We start from the raw sequence: 11,961 nt of genomic DNA on the forward strand, positions 1-11,961 counted from the left end.
TAACAGTACTAAATATAAGCAATTTTTAATTCTTCAAATGATGGGGTCATATTGCTATAGCCCCACATTCTTTACTTGGGATCTAGAATTTACTTCAGAAGCTAACAACATTTCTGAAATGAATTTCTGAAAATTCATGCAAAATATTATATATTTGTGGTTTGTGCCTATTGAGGGGAGAGGATCCCTAACTTTCATCAAATTTTTAGGTTCCCTAACTTTCATCAAACTTCTAGGAATAGCCATTGTTCTAAGCTCAGGAGATGATTGTAACTCTCTTCTGCATCTTTGGGAGATCTAATGTTAGCTTCCTCTCTCTGGCTACTTAGATGACATTGACATGGGAATGCTGAATATGTACGGATTCACCTTGTTATATGTGTGTGGTTTGGGATATTACTAAATTATTTTACGTTCTTTTCTAATCAGTGCTAGATGACAGGGAGAAGTGTTCCACAAATAGTTGAATAATGAGGCTAAGGTTCCATTTTAAAATATTCAGTAGATAAAACATAAAGCAGGTAACTTTAATATAATTGTCTTAGTGAGGTTGCCTAAAGACAGGTCCTCAGACAAGGATTCAGTTGGTCATGTACACAAGGTGTACATGACATGCTGATCAATAAATCACACACAACAAGGTATGTGATTTATTGATCAGCATTTCTCAGGAAACCCTTGTAAGGGAGGGAGGGAAGCAAGATAAGGAAGGGGAAGGAGCCAGGCAAGGGTGTGATCCTTGATCTGATTGTGGAAAGTTTAAATCTCACTGCAGAGTTGCCCTACTTGAGGCCAAGGAGCCAGGCTTTGTATCTCCCCATCAGTCACTGGCCACCTGCTGGAGGTGGGGGGTAAGGTACAGGCCTGATGGAGGTGATGGTGGTGATCCTTGTGATAGAGCCCCCCTGTCATCAAGGACATGATGCTTCCCAATAATTGCCAATGTTCAATCAATCCAGTGTACCAAGTGGAAGATAAGATCACCTACACTTCCTTTTAGCCATTCCACTGGCCTGGGGGCCCAGGAGGCAAGGCTGAGGCCTCCACAGCACATGGAAGCAGGCGAATGGGAAGCTGTCAAGTGTTGGTTCCAATTAGTCTGAGGTTGGCCTCATTCCTGCCTAGAGGCAGGGTGCTAAAATTCATGTAATGCAAATGAAACAAATAATCAAAACAGTTTATATACAGGGCTTCCATATAAAATGCTTTCATATGTTCTATCTCCTCTTTGACTTGGTATCCAGAGGTAGTATCTCTCCTCTATTCTACAGGTCATGATCATCAGTGACCTGGTCACAGAGTTTCTAGGGAGTGAGCCTGGATTTGATTCAGTTTTCTGATTGTCGTCTAATCAGCTTGCATCAGACATTGCCTGTGAAGTACATGCAACATGGGTGCCTGGAGTGCAAGAGATGGAGAAAGCAAGGCCTCAGATCATTCTACAGTGAATGACATCAGGTATTTCCTGATGTATATTTTTCTTCCTTTCCTGATAAACTGTAAGTGAAAGGACCTTTCAGTCCTTTGACATTTGTCTCTAAAAACTTGAAAAATTATACATATTATGTTGATGTAGATATTTACATATGTGTGTTTCCGTACCGAAGTTTTACAAAAGACGCTAGTATAAAAACCAAACAGCAGAGAGGTTGCTACTTGGCCTGCTCTTGGCAGAGCCTACCCTGTCTCACTATATCCTGGGGCCCCTTTGATCTGTACCCAAGACAGGGAACTTGAATTGGGATCCAAGGCCTCTTCTGATCTTTGAGTAGGCTGTTTGCAAGAACTGGAGATGTTTGCTTCCTCTTGAATGAAACAAGGAGGCACAGAATATGATGCAGTTCCAGTTTCCATAGGTGAGGCTACCACATAGCTTTTAATGTCATGTGACGTGTGGGCTACTAGTTAAATGGATTAGCCCCAAACGCTGTGCTCAAACTTTACGTTAGAAATACCTGATGGAATTGCTGGTTAAAGACTATGGTGAGGGTTTCCCTGATAGCTCAGAGGTAAAGAATCCGCCTGCCAGTGCAGAAGACACAGGTTCAGTCTCTGATCTGGGAAGATCCCACCTGCCGTGGAGAAACTAAGCCCGTGTGCCACAACTATTGAGCCTGCTCTCTAGAGCCTGGAAACGTCAACTACTGAGCCCAGATGCTGCTACTATTGAAGACCCGGTGCCGGAGAATCCATGCTCTGCGAAAAGAGAAACCGCCTCAAGGAGAAGCCCGAGCCCCTCAGCTAGAGAGTGGCCCCTCCTTGCCGCAACTAGAGAAAAGCCGGCGCAGCAACAAAGACACAGAACAGCCAACAATAAATAAATAAAATTATACATATTAATATATATATATATAAAAGACTATGGTGATGCCCAGGCCTACCCCACAGAGACTGAGTTCACATGTGAGGTGAGGCCCTGGTATCTCAGATGATTCTAACATGAGACCTGTGCCAAGAAGCGTTGGAAAGTAAACTTTTTTTTGCGGTGGGGAGCAACTTAAAATTTTATGTTTGTTCTTCTATCTCATCTGGGCAAAATTTCCAGGATTTCTAGGAAAATCAAACTTCATTTTAGAAGTGTAATTTGTTTAGAAAGAAAACAAACTGCTTTCATATTTCACAGGTCCTTTTGGAGGGCAGAAAAGATGGGTGATGATTACCCTGCTGTCTTAGAATGATCCTGGAGAACTTCAAGGTAGGACAAGCATCATGAAGTGGTGACTGTTAACAAGATGTTCTTCGCTTTTTACTCTTCTCTGCCTCTCATACACTCTTGGTCTCTCTGTTAATTAGTGACAATAATTACTAAGTAGAAGTTTCTGTAATTATATTATTTGCTATTTTTTAGAATAGAATTTTATATTCTTGGTCTCACTCTTGGATAAATGAAAGATTAAGTAACACCCAAGTTGAAGTCCTAACTTTCCCTCTTCCTCGTTGTGTGGCCAATGGGCAATTTCCCTAAGTCTTTAGTCTTTGATATTCTTGCCTACAAAATGGAAACAATAATAATTACCTCATTTAGTTGTTGTGAAGATTAAACTGGATTATGTATAAAGATTTTTGAACAAGTTGGAGCTTGGATTTAATGAAGTCTCAATAAGTAGCAGCTATTATAACTTTCTTATTAGTTGTTAGCTTTCCCATTACAATAAATCAACATACAGCAGACAGATGCCCAGCAATCTTAGTTTCGCCTAGCCCTACTCCACAACTGAGTTCTCCTTAAGAAATTAGAAACAATATCTCTCTCCACGTGCACCAATCCTTTCCCCTACCCTACTAAATTTTTGCTCTTTTCTTACGGCTCTCAGTTTTTTCTGAAAGTCAATATTTCTTAGTGGAAAACTGTCCATAATAGCAATTTCATTTAATTAACCTCATTTTCCTCTATTGAAAACCCATTACTGGTTTCTGTTGAATGACTTTTTTCCATTCCTTATCACCAGCTTTGGGGACACACACCGCTGGGACCTGCCTACTGAATCACACATACCTTCCATGGCAACCCACTCCAGTATTCTTGCCTAAAGAATCCCATGGACTGAGGAGCCTGGCAAGCTATAGGCCAGGGGTTGCAAAGAGTCAGACATGACTGAGCAACTAACACCCACCCACACACACAGCGGTCAACAGACAAAACTGATTTCTTACCCCTCAAGAATGACCCTGCTTTCCAGCTTTCAGCCTGCCCCTAACCCCACTCCCAGCCACATCCTATTCCTCACCTCAAAACAACTTCCTTAGTAAGATTTGCCACATAAGCCCACCCAGATTACGCTTTTTACATATCCAAAGACGAACTATGTACATAGACTAGGAGGTGAATAGTGATCCCTAGAAGTCTGTCCATACTACTGTGTAACTGTATCTTTTAACATGCCTTGCAGACTCCTTCTCATAGATTTACCAAGATGGCTAGCATATTGACAGCTGCACATTTGGCATGCTTTGCTTTTTGGTTCTTGGGTTTTTAAAAATTTTATTTTCACTGCATATTTATTTGGCAATGTACAATAAATGTTGTAAACTTGCATCAAATTTATGAATAAAAAAGAAAGAGATACTGTTCCAAAGTGGTGGTACCATTTTACATTCTCACCAGCATACATGCATTGGAGTTTCAGTTCTTCCACATTCGCACCCATCCTGGCTAGTTTTCCTAATTTTAGCCCTTCTAATGGGTGTGTAGTGGTATCTTACTATGGTTTTCAGTTGCATTTCCCTGATGACCAATAATGGTTAGCATCATTTCATGTGTTTATTTGGCATTCATGATTTTTTGGTGAAGTATCTGTTCCAATCTCTTTCCCATTCTTTAAATTGGGCTGTTTGGTTTCTTAGCATTGAGTTTTGAGACACACACACACACACACACACACTCTATATATACATATACCTTATTTGAATTTTGATATCTTCTTGCCAACTTGTAAATTCTTCTGAATGGGGGGTTCCTTAGGAACAAAAGACACACTATAACTGTAAATCCTAGGCATTCAGTTGAGATTCAAGTGCTTGATGTCTTCTTGCTAAGTATTTCATGGTGGGGAGGACCGGTTCACGTGTCACTCTCACACATTTGGAGACCATGCTACACAGAGGCAAACACTTTTTAAGGTTAAGACTGTGGATTAACCTAATCCTATTTAAAGAGCTCTGTATGCACAGCATATGTTATACAAATTGCAACAGAAGTACTTTTAAAGTTGTTTTTTGTTTTTTAGAGAATGGAAATTTGGTAGTTTCCCTTAAGTGGTTAAATCAGGAAGCATTTGCTTCCAAATTATTAGCAGTCTGCTTGGAGTCCCAGTGTAGTATTTCCAGTGGACTGTCTTTGTAGATAATTTTAAGTAATAAATAAACAATTTTACAGGAACTAGTGTCTGTTTACCAAATGTAGAATGTATGAGTTGGTTGTATTGCCAAAGAGTAGAGTCATGGTTTCTGAAAATAGCTTTAAGAAGTTCAGACCAATTGGCAACCCAAACTGAACTATCTTACGGAGCATGATGTCCTTTGGGATAAATACAATGTGAAAAATGAACAAGAATAATACATTAAACCAGTCATGGTAACTCTGCCCTCGTCTCTGGTTGACTCAATCATGTGCAAGTTGGTAAAAGCAATTCCTGTAAGTTGTGAGAAAAGATTATTCCATTGCATCAAATGATACCACATACAGCATTGCAGCATACCAACTACAGCACACTAGTCCTTTTAAGTTTGATTTCACTTTTAAATGTAATGGACAATTTCCAGTGGGTCATTGGCACCTTGATGGATTTCCCAACTCTTCTTCACTCTTCTGGTGGGCTGTCAGCTAACCAAACCCAGAACTTCCACTCCCTGAACCACCCAAGGAGCTGCCAGTTTTGTTTTATCCTCTGACTCTGATGTGTCACAACCAGAGATCTTTCTGGTTGCAATTTTAGGTCAATTTTTCCCCCTTTGGTCTCATTCTCAGAGCCCAGCTGTTTCATTCTACCTAAACAGCATAGCTTCATGTAGGAACTTGTTAACTTTGCTAACTACATGATTGAATGCTCAATCCAGTTTATAAAAAGGAATTATTTTGTTGACGATTTATTTTCATAATATGATTTGTATATGGGATTCTGTGTTTATTTTCTGTTGTTTGGAGGATAAATTAAACCACCAGCATCTTACAATAATCATCACTGTCCCATGGCAATTCACGGAGTTTTTGTAAGTCCCAGACATTTTTCACATGTTATCTTTAATCTTGACAGGTCTTAATTCACTCATTTTACAGATGAAGAAAATAATTTACTTGTCCCAGATTACACAGACAGCAAGTGGCAGAGTTTATTATTGTTATTACCAGTAGCAGCAGTGGGTTTCTTTCTTTCTTTCTTTCTTTGAGCTGTTAAAGTTTTGAGCTAGAATTTGGAAAAAATAAATGGTGGAAGTGCTGCCATCATCAATACATTTTGAAAACACTTTATGATACACTTGAGAAAATGGTACAACTGAAATCACTTACATGTTTTAAAGGCATGAAATGGAGATTAAGGGTTTTAAGGTCACTGGAAGCTTCTACAAATCTCTTGAAGAATCAAGTATTTTGACATCTATTATTGCCAACTATTCCACTTGGTGAAGAGGTTGTTTTACTAACATACATGGCATTGCAAAGCTTGTTACTTTGGACCTTTTATCTTCTGGATTGAATGACATTTTTTTTATTAAGTTTTTTTTTAATTGCAATTTTACAAATTTCATAAACATGTATTATTTTCTGTATTAAGTCTTGGAAAACAGCCACTGAGAACATTTGCAGTCATTCCATTCAGATACAGGACTTCCTTGGTGGCTCAGATGGTAAAGAATCTTACTGTGACACAGGAGACCCAGGTTTGATTCCTGGGTTGGGAAGATCCCTTGGAGGAGGAAATGGCAGCCCATGCTGGTAGTCTTCCCTAGAGAATCCCACGGATAGAGGAGCCTGCTGGACTACAGTCCCGGGATCCCAGAGAGTCGGACATGACTGATCGACTAATTACTAACCCTTTCATCCAGATACAAAAAGAGGGCAAATTCTTAAAGCAGAAGATAACCTTTTAGTGAAGTATATTTCAGAATCTGGGGAAAGACAAAGTTGTTATAATATGGATATGATTGTTTACAGGAGTTGGCAAGTTCAGACTCGTTAGAAATTGATACCATACAAAATCTGTCAATTCTGCTTGCATGTAGAAATGAAGGAAACTAACATTGTTACTGGATTGTAATAAAAGTTTATAAACAGTGAATATATAAGCTTTACCAAATTCAAGAAGGGCACAGCATTGGGGAAGCCTCTTTTGAACTAATTGATATGCATTAAGCATTCAAGTTATGCTCTCCATCCCTTCCCCCACTCCCCCCCCCAAAAAAAATCAGTGCTTTGACACTGAATGAGGGCACTTGAGAGAAATTTATTGAGAAATCCTTATACCCTCATGATATTCTGCAATATCTCTCCACTTAATCATGTCTGACTCTTTGTGACCCCATGGACTGTAACCAGCCAGTCTCCTCTGTCCTTGGGATTTTTCAGGCAAGAATACTGAAGTGAGTTGCCATTTCCTCCTCCAGGGAATCTTTCCCACTCAGGGATCGAACCCATGACTTCTGCCTCACCTTCATTGCCGGAGGATTCTTTACCTGCTGAGTCATTGGGGAGGCCCATACTTCACAACAGTTTTAAATTATTCATGCATGTTAGTGATCAGTCAACCAATGGTCATCTCTCTCACTGGACTTCTTGATGGCTGGAACCACATCTGTTTTGCTTACCTTTGTATCTGCCTGGCACATAACATCTGCTCCCTAGTATACTGCTTGTTACATGATTGTTAAATGAGTGAATAAATTCTTGTTCTGGGACTATAGTTTGAGGAGGAAACAAGTTAGACATGACACCTATGTCTCACAGAGTGGGAAGAGGACTGTGCTGGGGGCTCGTGTGCCCCAAGGATCTCCAATTCTTGCCAGTGAATGGAAGAAGGAGGCTGGGGCAAAGCACCTAGAGTGTCCACATATGGACATAAGGAAAAGTGACTTACCATCTTAGAGAAAACAGGACAGTTTTCATCTGAATTGGGGTCAATCTTCCAAGTCCAGGGTATTCAGTACCTAATTAGGAGAGGAGATGTGAGGCTCCTCTAACCAGCTAAGGAGGTGCTGGGCAAGCTGTTAGGGATTCCCTTTTGTTCCCTTTAAAAGAGAGGAAACCGAGTTCTAAGGTGAACACAGAAATCAGAAGGGAAATGGGTGCCACATATGAACTTTTTCTAGCCATCTTGTGTGAAATATTGAGCACATTTTCTGTATACTGAGAGACGGTTGGTAACAGGAAGCCAACTTGAAAAATGTGGCCCAGTTAAAGTAGGATGTATGAAAACTAGTACAGAAAACTTTGTATTGGAGAGAGAGACTTTCAGTAGAGAAAACTTTATATTGGAGAGAGAGACTTTCAGCAGAGAAAACTTTGTATTGGAGAGAGAGACTGTTTACATATAACAGTTTGTATCTATCTTTTGAAGGACATGATTAATTCTTAAAATAAAGAGAAAAATAATAAAACACACATAAAATACACCATGTGAGCTATAGCAAAACCCTGTTTTGTTTTCTTTTCCCAGAATATATATTTAAGTAAAATACATAGGTAGGTAAAAAGCTTTAATCGCAATCCAGTACTGGCAGCGGCAAAGTCATACATGATAACTTGGTATGTAATTTCACTTTTAAATGATCTCCTTATTAAAAGCCCCTTGGAATGATATGTCAAGGAAAAGAAGAGATCTCTAAGAACAGAGAAAGCAATGAATTCCCTCTTTGGAGAATACTCTGCCTTGGATCATTGAAGTCTGAATCTGGGAAGAATGAGCAGGAACCTGGCTGATTTCACGTGCCAGGGAGCTGCAGAGAAAAGAAAACTGACCCCAGAGGCTTGAAGTTCTGAAGAAAGGACTTCTGGGCCCTAACAGTTCCCTTGTGAGACTTTTGTTGTGCTGTTTCTCTCTCTATCCCTTTATCCAGGTTGTCATTTTTACTCTCCCTCAACCCAATTGATGATTTCAATGACTTCTCCACAATAATCCTTGGGGCCTGGTTCTGATCAGCAAGCTAGATGCTTGTTTCATTTTTTAGATATTCCCTTGATTGGTTCCTGGTTCCCAGTCTCCATATTTTGCATTTTTTTTCCCCTAAAAGAACAGCATTTGCCATATGCCATATCAATCCTATAAGTGATCCAAGTCCTTTTCTATTTGATGATACTGCTGAAAGCAAGGAGAGTGTCATTTGCTGTCTTTAAGAAATTATATGTTTTCCCTGGGTGTCTGTCTGTACTCTGGCACAGCTGGAATCCTTGAATTTGTGATACCCACAAATTGGCACACTATCTGAGTGAACAGATACTCATGTATATCCATGTGTTGTCCTTATTTTAAAATTCAGTGGCCAAGATGCAATATTCACAAATTCTAATTTCCCAAAGGAGAGGACTTATAGACCTAATAGTTGACAATTTCACTCCTCTATACATACTTCTTCATAATTCTGCTTGGGCATAGGTTTCCCCCAAATAAGCCATTACCATAGAGAAAGTTGAATTAAGTGAAATTAACTGATGCAGTATTGCCTCTGGATACTTAGAGTGGAAAAAAGACCTGCTGGTGGAAATTGATGTAGTATCAGAAAGAGTTTTTGAACATCTGGTTTTACATTCTTTTTCAAAGACATTAAGTGCCTTGTTATTTCTCAGTCTTTTGACTAGCAATGAAGACTAGATTTGTCCAAATTATATAGTTATTAGCATCAGAACTGAAAGTAGACAGAATTCTCCAGAGTCAGTCATCATGCTACTTCACCAGCTAAACATGTGCATAGATTAATTAGGTAAACATGCTATCATTTTGTATAAGCATTGAGGTGGAGATGGGGATAAGTATAGATAGTATTTGAATAGTGGAATGAGGAGGTGAATATATCTATCCTCCTTTTTTTTTTTTTACAAAGTGAATTTTTTAATTCAGTTAAGGAGGTTTTCTTGACTACATTTAGAAAATTGTATGATTTAAGATCATGTAATATTATCTATCTAGCTTTGTGTAGAAACATCCAAGTTTAAGTCAATCTTTAAGCTGAAATCCTGTTAGCTTTCCTGAACAGTATACTGATGTTCAGGAAATTTTCTAATAATTCCTTTCCTAGTACCAGTGAAAGAGGAAGCATCAGAGAACTTACACTGAAATTTTGGTTAATCATCACTTTTATGACAAAGTAATATTTTGCCTAATCAAAAAAATAGTATTGGTAGGGAGGAAAGCAGTAATCCAAGGGAGACATGACTCCTCAGATGATACTCAACAATCTTCCAACTACGGGATTATATGCAGCCTTCACCACTTATCTAAGCAGTGTCTGAATTTCATGCACACTGAGAGTTCAAAGATCACTCAGAAATCTCCTTTATTCTTAGTTTTTCTTCTAGCCCCTTCTTCAGTCCCCATGATTGGCAGCTGTGAGGAGCAAAAATACGAGGCCTTCAACTTTGTCCAAGTTCAAGTGAACCCAAGTTCACACAAACAAGAGTGTACAGGAGATTTGCAGACACGACACCCAGAATCAAATCAGCTGAGGTTTCCAGATGGCTCCTTCATGTTGATTTTGTGTCTATAAGCACATTTATTTTAAGTAAACATAAAATAATAAAACCAGGTTTCAGGGCATTAAGTAGATATACTGGGGAAAATTTTTTAACCAAAAATAATTATGGTTCATTTAGATTGCATGAGCTATTGCTCTTTGACAAAGCAGCCGCAGTTTTAAGAATGGCCAAGTGGGAGCCATATGCACTTTCCATGGTAGGAGTTGATTATAAATATTGACCTATTGCTCGAGGCAACACATTAACCAGCCCTTTCTTTGATGGAAGAAAAATATATACATAGAATCCTTTTAAAATCCCTGTGGGATATTCATGTGGGGGGTCAGGTGTGTGTGTAGTTCTATATATGTGTGTTATGTTTAAGGGATGAGTTGACAGGGGCACAAAAGGGCCTTACTACAGATAGTCTGTGTTTCGGAAACAATATGTTGAATATTCCTATGTTCAAATTTGATGAATCGCAAATAAATTCATGTTATAAAAAGGCTTTACAAATGTTTTCACATAAATTTTTGCAAAAGATAAGTTGATTTAAAATCTATCCTAACTACTAGAGTGGTCAGACATATTATAGGGCATTTAGTTAAATTTGAATTTCAGATAAATAGCAAGTACATCTTTAGCATATGTTTATCCCAAATATTGCCCGGCACATACTTACACTGAAGATTTATCATTCTTTACCTGAAATTCAGGTTTAGCTGGGTGTCCTGAAGTTTTATTTGCTAAACCTGGTAGCCAAATATCTAAGTGAATGTATGGAAGTCATTCCTTCAGAATCACTTAGTACCTCGAAGCTTGGATGTGCTATTTCAAACTAAGTGAGCGGTGTCAAAAAAAGTTGAGAAAGTTGTGACCTGCTGCTGTGTTAATACCAAAGAGCGCATGTGGCTGATTTTTGCCTCTCTCTCGTTCTATTTTATTAAACACTTGCACTCCCAAGCCCTCCTAGTTATAGGCATTCACTTTGAGAGAGGACACCACATTTTAAGCTCTTTCTTATCCTTGGAGACAAAAGCTTTGAAAAATTAGGACCATGTTTGAACCTTAGATACATAAAGGATGCTCTCCAGCAAAAGGCGATGTATTGTTTCAAGCTGATTTTTCCCCCTTTTCCTTGGGAGAAAAATACAGCGTCTTAAACTAAAGCACACTTCAGCGGTCCCCCGGCTTGACTGGGGCCTGCAGCCACAACACAGGGCTTTCATCTCGGCTTCAAAGTGTGGTGGAGGGGCTTTGGGGGGAGGGGAGCGGGGAAGAAAAGGGAGGGCCGGTTGAATGCGAAGAGGGAAACAAACAAACAAAAAAGTAAAATGGGTAGGGTGGGCAGAAGGAGAAGTTCTCCTATCTTTCAAATAACACGTCCCCCGTGGCCTGGGCTGGGATTTGCAAAACCCTCACAGTTTCCCCCCACCGCACCCCACCCCGCCCCCCCGCGTTGTGTATTTTTTTGTTACCACCACTTCCCATGCTGGGAAGATTCTTGTCATCCCTCACATATTTTATCCACAGAAAAGGCTGCCCTGCCCTGGGCTTGGTGATTGAGGCTGTGCTCCTGGTGTGCCACTCTATCAGTGGTTCCCAAGGCTGTCTAGCCTGGGAAAAGCTGCATGGACGCGTTCCAAAATCAGCATCACATGCATCATTGTTCTTACTCTCCCTGATTAGAGTGCACACAATGAAAACAACAGCAACAGCCTCGTTTTCTAGCCCTCCTCCCAGCACAAGGCAGTCCTGTCTGTTTTTCTTTCTCTGGGTCTTCCTCCAAGTTAACCGCT

At 39.6% G+C, this 11,961-nt stretch overlaps 1 long non-coding RNA gene across 1 annotated transcript; it reads left to right on the plus strand.

Moving 5' to 3' along the window:
- Nucleotides 1-803: 803 nt before the first annotated feature.
- On the plus strand, nt 804-3,006 carry LOC129659982 (uncharacterized). The gene is made up of 3 exons (XR_008718276.1): nt 804-851; nt 1,272-1,458; nt 2,624-3,006. It is a non-coding gene; the product is annotated as an uncharacterized LOC129659982 (long non-coding RNA).
- The last annotated feature ends 8,955 nt before the right edge of the window (nt 3,007-11,961 follow it).

The sequence above is a fragment of the Bubalus kerabau genome, chromosome 9, assembly GCF_029407905.1.
Source record: "Bubalus kerabau isolate K-KA32 ecotype Philippines breed swamp buffalo chromosome 9, PCC_UOA_SB_1v2, whole genome shotgun sequence".
Classification (NCBI taxonomy): domain Eukaryota; kingdom Metazoa; phylum Chordata; class Mammalia; order Artiodactyla; family Bovidae; genus Bubalus; species Bubalus kerabau.